The sequence below is a fragment of the Lactuca serriola genome, chromosome 6 (assembly GCF_051521515.1).
Source record: "Lactuca serriola cultivar US96UC23 chromosome 6, Lser_US96UC23_V15, whole genome shotgun sequence".
In the NCBI taxonomy this organism is placed as follows: domain Eukaryota; kingdom Viridiplantae; phylum Streptophyta; class Magnoliopsida; order Asterales; family Asteraceae; genus Lactuca; species Lactuca serriola.
In genome coordinates this window covers 126,135,866-126,147,888 of record NC_136413.1, presented here as the reverse complement: position 1 = coordinate 126,147,888, position 12,023 = coordinate 126,135,866, and positions in this window count along the sequence as shown.

Genomic DNA, 12,023 nt, shown 5'->3' with positions numbered 1-12,023 from the left:
CCCACAAGTTCTTGAAAAGTTCAAGGTCACTCAATCCCGATTGGCAAGCAATGTCTATATGTGCTCACATCTTGGAGATGAAGTCACATATTGACAAGATGGGAGAGTTGGATGTCGAAGTCTCAAGGAAGTTGACTGTTGACTGAGTTCTTCAATCACTTTACGAGTCATATAGTGAGTTCATTAAGGACTACTATGTGACAGACCACGACATGACCCTTAATGATCTTACCTATTTGCTTGTTGCTGCTGAATCAGCAATGATTTGGAGCACTGGTAAAGCAAATTTGATTGGAAGATCTACTTCCCAAAATTTCAAGGACATTGACAATGGAAACATTGGAAGTTCAGAAAAGTTTTCTTTTCCCAATGGAAAGGGATCGACCATAGTCAACTCGGTTGACCAAATGGTAAAGAGAAAGGGTAATTCTGAGATAGTCCCATGTACCATTACCAAAGAGTCCATATGTTTCTATTGCCAAAGGAAGGGACATTGGTTGCGAAGCTGCCTTATTTACCTGAAAGTTCGCTAGGATGGTAAATGTAAAAAATTTTGACTATGCTTCAGGTAAAGTCCACTATCTAACTATATTAAGTTCCTATTTGGAGATTCTTATTACATGGTGTGACTAGGTCGCATTTTGATGTTTTGTAGAATCGAAAAAAGGAGAGGAAGATTAGAAGAAGAGTATGCTGACTTTGATCGCGAAGATGGATTTCGATCACATGATTCGAAGATCAGAATTTTGAGCTGCTACTTAAGAGTTATGATAGATTGCTTAGGAATAGATAACAACATAGTTTTCATATGTGTTTGCATTGTAAGGATATGTTTTTCCACAATTTTTTAAATAAAAGAAATTTTTTTTGATTTTATTTATTTTAAGTATCCTTACAATGGCATTTTTGAAAATTGTTGTTTAAATGTTTCCATTGATAGCAATATTGGAAAATAGATTTGATTCTTTCGTTTGTAGTAGTGTCATAATTTACCAAATAAGGAAAGATTCTCATCAACCAAGTTTCAGTTGGATAGAAACTTGGGGTCATGCAACTTGTATTGTATGATGAGTGAGAATTTTCATCTTTGGGAAATTAAGACTAATTCCTTGTTCACATGTATATGTGAGTCAAGTGAAGGACTAGGAGATCGGATACACTTGGTTGTGCGCTGATCAGGTCCACCACAAAGAACGATAAGGCTATTCGTCATGATTTACTAGATTTTAGTAAATATGGTTGTGCTTACAAGTTTAAGTATAATTCTGAAACATTGGAAAAGTTTCAATGTATGGCAGGATGAATGAGAAGAATCAAATTAGGTAGAAAGATAAAAGTTTCTCCAATCTGAAAAGATGGGAGAGTACTTCAGTATCATGTTTTATGATCATCATAATGATTAGGAAAAACCATATCACAATTGATCCTCTAAGGACATCTTAGTGCAATTGTTTGACTAAGAAGAGGAAGCGTGAATTGTTGAAATGGTTAAATCAAAAGATGAATCATACTTCATTACAAAATTGTGTTTTAGAGTAACACTCCAAGATCGAGCCTTGAGTTACATAATGTTGAGAAGGTTTAAAACACTTATCAAAATGTAGAGTAAAATGTTTTCTACTCTTGTACATTTGAAATTGGTAAGTTGTGATGTTTTGGATAAAACAAAGACCAACTGAGGCCAATTGTATGAAATGTTTGTATTGATAAGAATCCGCACTAACTCTTGAATATATTTGCCTTGTCAAGGAATGGTTCTTGAAAAGAGAATCTTATATGTTAAGAGGTTAGTGGGAGTATTAATGATCTTGAAAAAGGTCTCAAGAACTAATCAAGAATAAAACATGTTGTTTATCACTAGCACACAACTTGAGGTTTGTGACCTATCATGTTGACATATTCTTGTTTCTGTGCCCATTCTAGTTAAAGTTGACTATGCATGTGAGTTCTATGAGTTCTTAGTTGTTTGCATAACTACTTGGAAGCAATGGTAGGCCCTTGTGCTACCAAGTGGCAAGAAGTTAAGATTAAACAAGTTCAGTCCATATGAGTTTGGATTTGTCACTAACCTCCTCTTGTGGTTATGTTTTTTTGACAAATTCACATGGATAGGAACACATACACCATGAAATCTAAGTGTCATAAGGTTTCTCTTTGATTCATAAAAATGATGGTGAGGAAACGCTTTCACTAAGTAGATTTTAAGAAGATAGCCGTTATGATATTTGCTTTCTCAAATTCGATTATGATTACGACATCCCTCTTCATAATTCGAATTGTGAGAAGGGGCAAAAGGTCTAAACATTATTGATGAGTTGAAAACTCTTTTCAGATCGTTTAGATGCTTAACAAATAAATCAGAAAGAGAATGAAAGCATGAACATACAATGAATCAAACAAGTGCTGAATGATTAAAACTACAACACCTCAGAAGAGCTCGGCGAAGAACTTCTACTGTAGAGGTGTGCTAGGGTTACAGTACGATGAAGGAAATAATAATAGAGATGCATACAAAAGACGATGCATGCATGAATCATAAATACTAAACCCTAATGACAAAAACAAGGTTGGACAAGCCCAAACCATGATAATACTGGACTAAGCTAATAAGCCCAATGACACAACTCCTAGACTCAAAAATCTCCCCCTTTTCATCAATTGAGGCGAGAGATCATTTCGGTTGAGTGAGGGTGGATTTCTTCACAGTATTGAATAGCTTCGGTATGATGGAGAGAAGAGTTTGACGAAAGTCAATATACAACCGAAGCATATCCGAAAAAATCTTCTTATCAGCTTCACTGTTTTGACTACACCTATGAATGATGTCAAGAATGTGCTCCAGACAAGTGGTGGAGAACATGTGTTTGTCATCAAGAGCGAACAAGCATTTTTGGCCTTCAGCTCTAGTGAACATGATTGTGTGATACATCGGGTCGATTCGTCCCATCTACATCTTGTTAACGTTGCTTGCCTTCTGAATTGGTTTGATTGTAGGCCTCTTCCTTAAGACAGAGGCAATCTCTCGATCCATCTTGGCAACTCAAGAATGTATCACACCAACATTTGTTTGATGTGATCAATGATAGGCTCGTACTGAAGTGGATCAGTTAGCAAAATGTTGTTCAGAAGGATCTAGTCATGTGGGTTTAAGTTCGACAGATCAGCAAGAGAGATCATATGAACTGAGTTGTTAGAGCCTCGGGTCACCTTAAATTTAACATTAATAAAATTCCCCGCTGAAATTCGTTTCAATACCTTGACTGTTGTGATCTTTTGTGCGCTCCAAGTCAAGTATTGTGCTTGAGAGAACGAGAGATAGTAGTCAATTAATTCTCGATCAACCTTCGGGTCAGGAGAGGGGATAGCAACAGTTAGGTCAAAGAAATGAAATACAAATGTCTTTCGGGTGATCAGCATGTCAAACTGAGAGTCTTTGGAATTTTCACGATCAAACGAGATGACTGGTTCGAGCCAAAGAGTGCTAGGAGACTCGATTGCTTCTTTTAAAAGTTTCTCCAACGAACACAAAGGAAAAAGAGTTTTCTTCTTTCCAATGTGTCGTGAGCCTCTTTTCATTTTCTTTCCTTCTCTTCGTCTTCTCTTGAGATGAGAAGCTTTTCATCACAGTCTCGGTCATGTTGCTTTCTTTTGAGAGCATCTTCTTCGGTTTCTTCTTCATCACTATCACCGATAATCTTTTTGCCTTTGTCCTTCACACAAGAATCCAAAGCTTCATTAACCTTCGACTCAGTGGTGACTTTCGGTTGTGAAGTAGGATTGCTTGTTGGAGTTTGTTGTGGTTGACCCTGACCCGCTTCTCCCCCTTGTTTCGGAGGGACAACAGTCTCCAGAACACCTTCAATACTGCTCAGCATGTCAAGAGATGGTTGTAGCTTCTGAATTGGTTTGATTTTGTTTTCCAAGGTAAGATCAGCCTGGAGTTTATTAAGAGGGGCATGGATTGATGTTTAAAGTTCAGTGTTGTCAGACTTGAGGCTTTGGCGTGCTTCTTCAAAGTGGTTCTTCTCAGCTTGAAGCGTTTTGCTAAGATTTTCAACAGTAGCATTCACAGTTGTTCATATCAAAATCAGAATGAACTGATCATATGTACATGTTAGCTAGTCGACTAACCATAGTCAACTCCTAACTCAAGAAAATTCCATTTTATTTCAATATCTCAACATACATTTGATAATTTCTCTTTCTAACAATTTAGAATGCAATGTTTGAGGTAACCTAGGAAGAGCTTTAACAAAGGCATGATCTTTTCTTTCGTTTATGAGAACTATTCTCAAACTATGAATTTGACAAGATTGATCATCCTCATAGCTAATCCTCTCAAAGGTTTATAGCAGTATATTTTAGTGGATAAGGTTATAGACATCATTCAATGACAAATTCCATTATTGTTTGTTTTTACTTCTCCTTAGAAAATAATCACCCTAAATTATTTTAGAAGGCTAGGATCCATATTTGGCTCCATGATGTGTAAAGGGATGCCATAAACACACCATAAAGTTATTTAGGTAGGCAAAGCCCTTTGCCAATTTCAATCACTATGAAACTCCTAGATCTTTGAGATTCATTGACTATCAATGACATGTTAATCTCGGATTATGTTCATCTCAAATTCAATGACGGGGTTGCCGCAGATCACTGAACATATGGTGAATCGACCATACAAAATCGTGTGGTCCCCGGCTCAAGTTACGCTTGAGATTCGCGAGTTCCACATCACTCTCTACCTATACTCTCAAAATGACGTGCCGGTTAACCACTTGAGCTCCATCAACAAGTTATAAAGAGAATGTGCAAATTTTATGGATAACATAAGATTCACATTAAATAAATTGAGATTTAACCATACAAAATCGCATGGTCCCCGGCTCATGTTACGCTTGAGATTCGTGAGTTCCATATCATTCTTAACTATACTCTAGATTGATGTGCCTGTTAACCACACAAGCTCCACCACCAGAATATAAAGAGAATGTGAATTTTTCATGGATAATATAAACTCACATTCTATTAATAAAACATGATTTTGTTTTATACTTGTATTTAGAATACTTTTAGATTGACCATTATCACTATCAAATCCTTTCGGTAACTCTATTCTTAAAATGCAATAGGGCGGTGAGGGTGGTAAGCGCGAAGCATATTAAAAACCGACCTCATTAGGAATCAAAGAGACCTCCTTAAAACCCTACATTAGAATGGGTGAGCCTAGTCACGGTAAGACTGACCATGTCAATATTTAAACACGCGAGGGCGCATGCTGTAACTTTCTTATACATATCGTAGACACATTCTAATATTTATAAATACAAGGGGTAAATTTAAAAATCTTTAAATTTAGTTGTATAGTATTAATTCTAATTAATTGAGAGGACACAATGTAACAATTAATAAATCATAAAGGGTGTTATATTCAAATTTATAAATCTCTATACATCAAATACACTCTAAAACTAGGCAGCGGAAAAATCGAAACAACGATATACCTAAGTGTACATGCATCCTATGGATCTATGACTTTATGCTAATTACATCAACCCTATAAAACTAAAACATATGTAAGAAAACATACCTCTTATGTAGCCCTTGATCTCCATGCTTGAGATCTTGAACCTCCATGAAGTTGCTCGGATGAAAGGACCCAAACCAGAATCCCTCTAATGGTATCACACCTAATGACACCAAAGAGTGGAATAAAATAACTAGGAGAAGGGTCAATTTCACAAACCCAAAGGGGTTAGAATCGTCCCTAATAGGGGGGAGGAAGAAGGATTGGTGAAACTTCAAGCCAAGGTGCAAGGAGGAATGAAATCCCTAAGTCCCTATTTATAGCCTTGGATGCCTCCTTAGGTTTAGTACTCCTTCCCATGTGGGATGGGAGCATAACCATGCAATTTCATTCCTTTCCCATAAGGGATGGATTAATTTTCATCCAACCCTAATCCCATAAGGGTTCTGGAACTGATTAACCAATTATCGATTAATGAACATTCAATCCTTTAATTAATTGAACTGTTAATTAATTCCCAAAATATATTTCCAATATATATTTCCAATTAGTTTCTAAATAATTATTAACCATAATAACTAATAAGCCAATTTCTCCTTTATTTATTCTACTCAATTTGGGTCTTGTGGGCAACCCAAAAGGACCCTGCTATTATTAGAAATATTACCAATAGTTAATGACCTTGGACACTATTCCAACATTAATGAGATGGCTTTCGCCAGAAACACAGATGTACATAGTCTCAATTGAATCGATGAACATAAATTTGGTTGGATCGGCAACAATAATCTTTGTCGTGTGAAAAGTGGCAATAGATGACATCAAAGAGTCTGCCATTGTTGGAATTTGGAATTTCCCCATTGCCCATTGAGTACGAGGGTCCAAAACCTACCACATGAGATTTTAGAATAAAGAGAAGCTGAGTTTAGGCTTTGTACCAGTTGAGTCCAGAGAATAGACCCAAAGTCCATGTTGATCCTGTAGTAAAGACCATAAAGCAGAGTCATGAATGCTTTGCTTGCCCCGCCAGACCCTGCAACTCTCTCCGATAAGCCCTTGAAAAGAAGAGTAAATAAACCATTCCATTTTGGAGGAAGGCATGACTTCTTGAATTTTGTCACAGTTGTAAGAATTTCAGTGTACTCCAAATCGTAAAACATGGTGAAAAGCTGGGTCGTGCTGATCGAGTCAAGATTGATCATGGAATCGTTGCGGATTAGCCTTAGTAAGAAGCAAAACCTTCCCTTTGAAATCGAAGTCTTCTGACTGAAAATCTCAAATAAAATTCTCTCCTTGGCTTTATTGTATGATGCCGATGAGTACACTTAAGAAAGGAGAGACACCGGGACAGACTCCACCTTGGTGGGGGCAAACACAAGTGGTGAATATTTGAGGCATTCAACCATTTGAAGCATGTAAGGATCATACTAGAAAGGAGAGAGTTCGATGATCAAGTTTTGATTTGGCGTAATGGTGAGAAGCGAGGACTGTGCGCTTTGTTCATGAACGGATGATGAGTGTGCCATTGATGAAGCTTGAAGTGAAAAAGATGAACAGTAGAGAGAAATCGTCGTTTAGTGATCTAGAGGATTTTGTAAGTGGTAAGGATACAAAAGCGAGGTGAGAAAATCCTTTATATGATTACCATGAGAGAGAAAAATCCGGAGTGATGATTGTACGATCCTCTAAAGTGACGACTGAGAAAGCGTGATTTGACAACTGTTACCTCGAAAAGTGTGTCAGGCGGCGTGAGAAGGAAACATTTCAAATTCATGCGCCTTTTTAAAATCTTATCTATTTACCTTCTCTTGAATTTTGAAACAGTTTAAATTCCTGTTGAAATGATGACTCATCCTTTCGCTTCATATTAAATAGCCTTCGCTCCAACATAGTGTAACATCACAGCTTATTGAACCGAACTGTATATATGAGAAATAGCCATTAGTACCACGATCAAGACTTTGGAAAATTATAAAGATCTTCGTGCAAGAGTGTGCCAAAGAAAAAGAAACAAAGCAAATTATTTGTGAAATGTAAGTGATGTCACATAAGACTTGAAACAGTAGATCCTAGGCACAAATCTCTTCCTTCAAAGTCAAGAGAGACTTAGAAGTGTTTGTGTGGTTTCCCGGTAAAATACGATCAAATTCTTATTAAGAAGCATTGAAAGGCATCTTTTAATTATAAAGCGATTAGGGTGGCTTTCGCTTCAACCACACTATGGAGCTTGATATAAGACCGAAAGTGGGATGAAGTACTTGTGAGACCGGTGTAGTCTATAAAACAAGTAGGGTTGATCAGTTTTCAGTGACTTGGTGATATCGTAGAAATCTCAAAAACAAAAATAAACTGGATCTTTTGGGTAGAAAAGCCTTGGTTTTAGACAATTTCATAAAGATCGCGTAAAAAAATAAAAAGAGATTTCTTGGTACCTCCCACTAAAGTGGTTTTGTTAATAATTGGGTGAAAACTAGAGCGTTTGATTGTTCACCGTCAATTCATTATAGGTGTTGGATTTTGGGTTTCACATAGTACGTGGTGAAACGAAACTATGATCATGAACACGGATGTTGTGTAACCATAAACCTCAGTGGTAAATTCTGAGAGTCTAAAGGGTTACGTTTATGAACCGAAATGTGATGGAGAAAAGTGTGAAGGTGGTTAAAGAACCGAAAGTACCTCTGCTATATAGTAAGGACAGAGTAGAAAACTCTTAACTCAATATGAGAAGAGCAAGGTAGCTCATGAATTAAGTGATTTTATCAGCCTGATTGGGAAGAATCGATTTTTATATATTGAATCAGTAAGGCTTCAATTGAAGTCTTTGAGGCTTTGTACGACATGCAACAGCATGCTTCTAGGGACACTTAGCTGGTACAAAGGTAAAGAGAGTCATACCTATTCCAACTCCATCATTGGAAGTCATCCAAGATACCTTTCAGTGTGATATTTTTGGTATTTTGATTTTATTTTGAAAAGGAAATAAAACTGAACACAAAATAAAATATTTTTGAACATTTTGATTTTTCTGAAAAAGATAATAATAAAAACAGAAAAGAAAATGTGTTTGGATTTTATGAGTTTTCTGAAAAGAAATAAAAACCGAAAAGAAAATATTTTTGGATTTTATGAAAAGTAATGAAAAACATAAAATGAATTGAGAAAAGATATACATAGTGTACACAGTATACAACCGAAAATTCACCTTAGAAGTAATGAAGCGAAATGGACCGAGCGATCAGTTCATTTCGGTTCCCGAAAAATCTAGAACCGAAATAGACCGAGTGTTTGCTCTATTTCGCTTGTCCAATTTTAATAAGGCGAATGTGGTTTTGGTACTGATTCAGCTTCCATCATTCCTAAGCCTTGGAGTATTTTATTAAAACTTACTTCAGGTTAGGCTTTCGTGAAGATGTCAACTAATTGATCAGAGGATCGAACAAAGTGGATTTCCACGTTACCATCTTCTACATGATCCTTGATGAAGTGGTATCTCAGTGCTATATGTTTCGTTTTGGAGTGTTGCACTGGGTTGTGACATATCCGAATAGCGCTTTTTGAGTCACAATAGAAGGGTATTTTCTTCATGTTAAGGCCATAGTATCTATGTTTACTTTGTATCCATATAACCTGTGAAGTGCAAGACACTGCTGCGATGTATTCAGCTTCGGCCGTAGAAGGAGACACACACGTTTGCTTCTTGGATTGCTAGCTAACGAGTTTTCCATCAAGGAATTGAAACCCACCACTTGTGCTCTTTCGGTCTAGACCACATCCTCCAAGATGGGCATCAGAGAATGCTTAAACAAAGAAGCCAGATTTCGCCGGGTACCATATACCGAGAGATGAGGTTCGCTTCAAATACCTGAAGATATTTTTCATAATCACCATATGAGGTTCTCGTGGATCGGCTTGGATTCTGGCACAATAACAAACATAAAACATGATATCTGGTCTACTAGCTGTTAGATACATTAGAGACTCTATCATTTGACGATAGAGGGTCATATCCGCAGCCGGTTCCTCCAGAGATGGTGTTAGCTTTGTTCCGAATGCCATTGGAACCTTTACTTTAGAGTATCCCGTCATACCGAACTTCGCCAGTATAGTCTTCGTGTAAGCCTCCTGATTAATGAATATGCTTTCGGGTCCCTGTCTTATGTTTAGTCCAAGAAAAAAGTTAATCGGACCCATTGAGTGCATCTCAAACTTAGTCTCCATCAACTTCCAGAATTCAGCCGTTAAGCTAGGATTCATGGAACCGAAGATGATGTCATCGACATAAATTTGGATGATCATTAGGTGTTCACCCTCTTTCTCGTGAAAGAAGGTTGGGTCAACCGAACCTTGATTGAATTTAGATATTTTTAGAAAGCGAGTTAGTGTTTCATACCAGGCTCTCGGGGTTTGCTTCAGACCATAAACCTCCTTGTCCAAAATATAGCAATGATCTGGGAACTTCTTGTTCACAAAACCCGATGGTTGCTCCACATATACAGTCTCTTCTAGTTATCCATTCAAGACTGCACACTTGACGTCCATTTGAAAAACTTCAAAATTCTTGTGAGCAGCGTATGCCAGAAAGATCCGAACTGATTCCAACTTTGCTAGAGGAGCGAAGGTTTCTTCATAATCTATACATTCTTCCTGACAATATCCCTTAACCACCAGCCTTGCCTTGTTGCGTATTACGTTCCCTTCTTTGTCCATCTTGTTGTGGAATACCCATTTTAATCCAACCACACATGCATCCTTTGGTGTAGGAATCAGTGTCCAGACTCAGTTTCGCTCAAACTCATTGAGTTCGTCTTGCATAGCCTGTACCCAATCCGATTGATCAAGTGCATTTTTAATTGTTTTCGGCTCAATCTTGGAGACAAACGAATTAAACATGTAGAATTCCACTTGAGAGAATAGAGATGTTTGCTTCGCTTTGAGTTGAGAGCGTGTAAGAACTCCCTCAGACGATTCACCAATAACTTGAGTTTTTGGATGATCTCTTGTCCATTTAGTGAGAGGAGGGTAGTTAGGATCATAAGCAGGATCCAATTCAACATTGACTTCTTCTTTAAGTTCTGACTGAATATCGTCATCATTCGTATTACCATTCTCCCCCTCGAATGATGAAACAATTTCAACATCAGGGTCATAATTATCCCCCTCGAGTGGTCCTTCATTGGCCATTTTTAGAGATGTGTTCTCCTCTTGGAAAGGCAAATCAGGTCGTTTTGATGTAGACGAACCCTCCCCCTGGAATGTGGAGCGTGCTTGTGCAGGTTCGCTTGGAACTTGAGATTCGCTTTCCATAGCTTCTGCAGCTTCGTTGATTATCTTGGTCAGGTTGTCAACCTTGTTATCAACCGCTTTCGCTTCAGAGAGAATCTCATTCTCTAGTTCATCAAAGAGCAACTTGTACTCTTCAAACAGATTAGATATAGGAACCATGACTTGACCTGTTTGTGGAAAGATCTCCTCCATTGGACTTTCGCTGGATTGAAGTTTCTTCACGTAATCGTCATCGAATGTGAGATAATAGGTTTCTTCTATCTTTTTTGATCTTTTATTCAGAACCCTGTATGCCTTGGAGGTAAGAGAGTAGCCAAGAAAAATCCTTTCTTCTGCCTTTACATCGAACTTACTTCGGTTCTCTTTAGAGTTAAAGATGAAGCACCTGGAACCGAAGACATGGAAGAACTTAACATTAGGCTTGCGATTATTCAGAATTTCATACAGTGTAATTGGAAATTGCTTATTGAGGGATGTTTGGTTCTGGGTGTAACAGGAAGCAAAAATCACATCAGCCCAGAAATATAGTGGAAGAGAAGAGAAGTTGAACATAGTTTGGGCAGCTTCACAGAACGAACGGTTTTGCCTTTCAACTACACGATTTTGTTGTGGAGTATAGGGAGTAGAGAAGTTGTAAGACACTCCCTTTTAAGTAAGAAATTCTTCCAATGCTTGGTTTTGGAATTCCAACCCGTTGTCACTTCGGACATTTCTAACCACCTTTCGCAATTAAATCTCCACTTGCTTTTTAAAGTTTTTGAGCTTAGGAGTCACCTCTGATTTCGGTTTAAGAAAGAAAACCCAGATGAAACGTGATAAATCATCAACTATTACAAGAATGTACTTACAACCACCGATACTTTCTATGGCCGATGGACCGCATAGATCGATGTGTAGAAGCTCAAGAGGTTCGATGATCTTTGTGTTAATATGTGTGGGATGACTCTTCCGGCTTTGCTTTCCCATTTCGTGTGCATCACACAAATGTTCCTTGTCAAACTTGAGGAGTGGAAGTCCTCTCACATGATCACCAAGAACTAGCTTGTTATATCTTTGAAATTGAGGTGTGAGAGTCTTCTGCGCCACAACCAACTTTCATTGGAATGAGCTTTCGTTAGAAGACATACAAAAGGTTTCCCTCGTATCGAGTTTAGATGCAAAGGATACATTTCTCCTTTGCGCTGAGACTTCAATAGAACCATCTTCATTT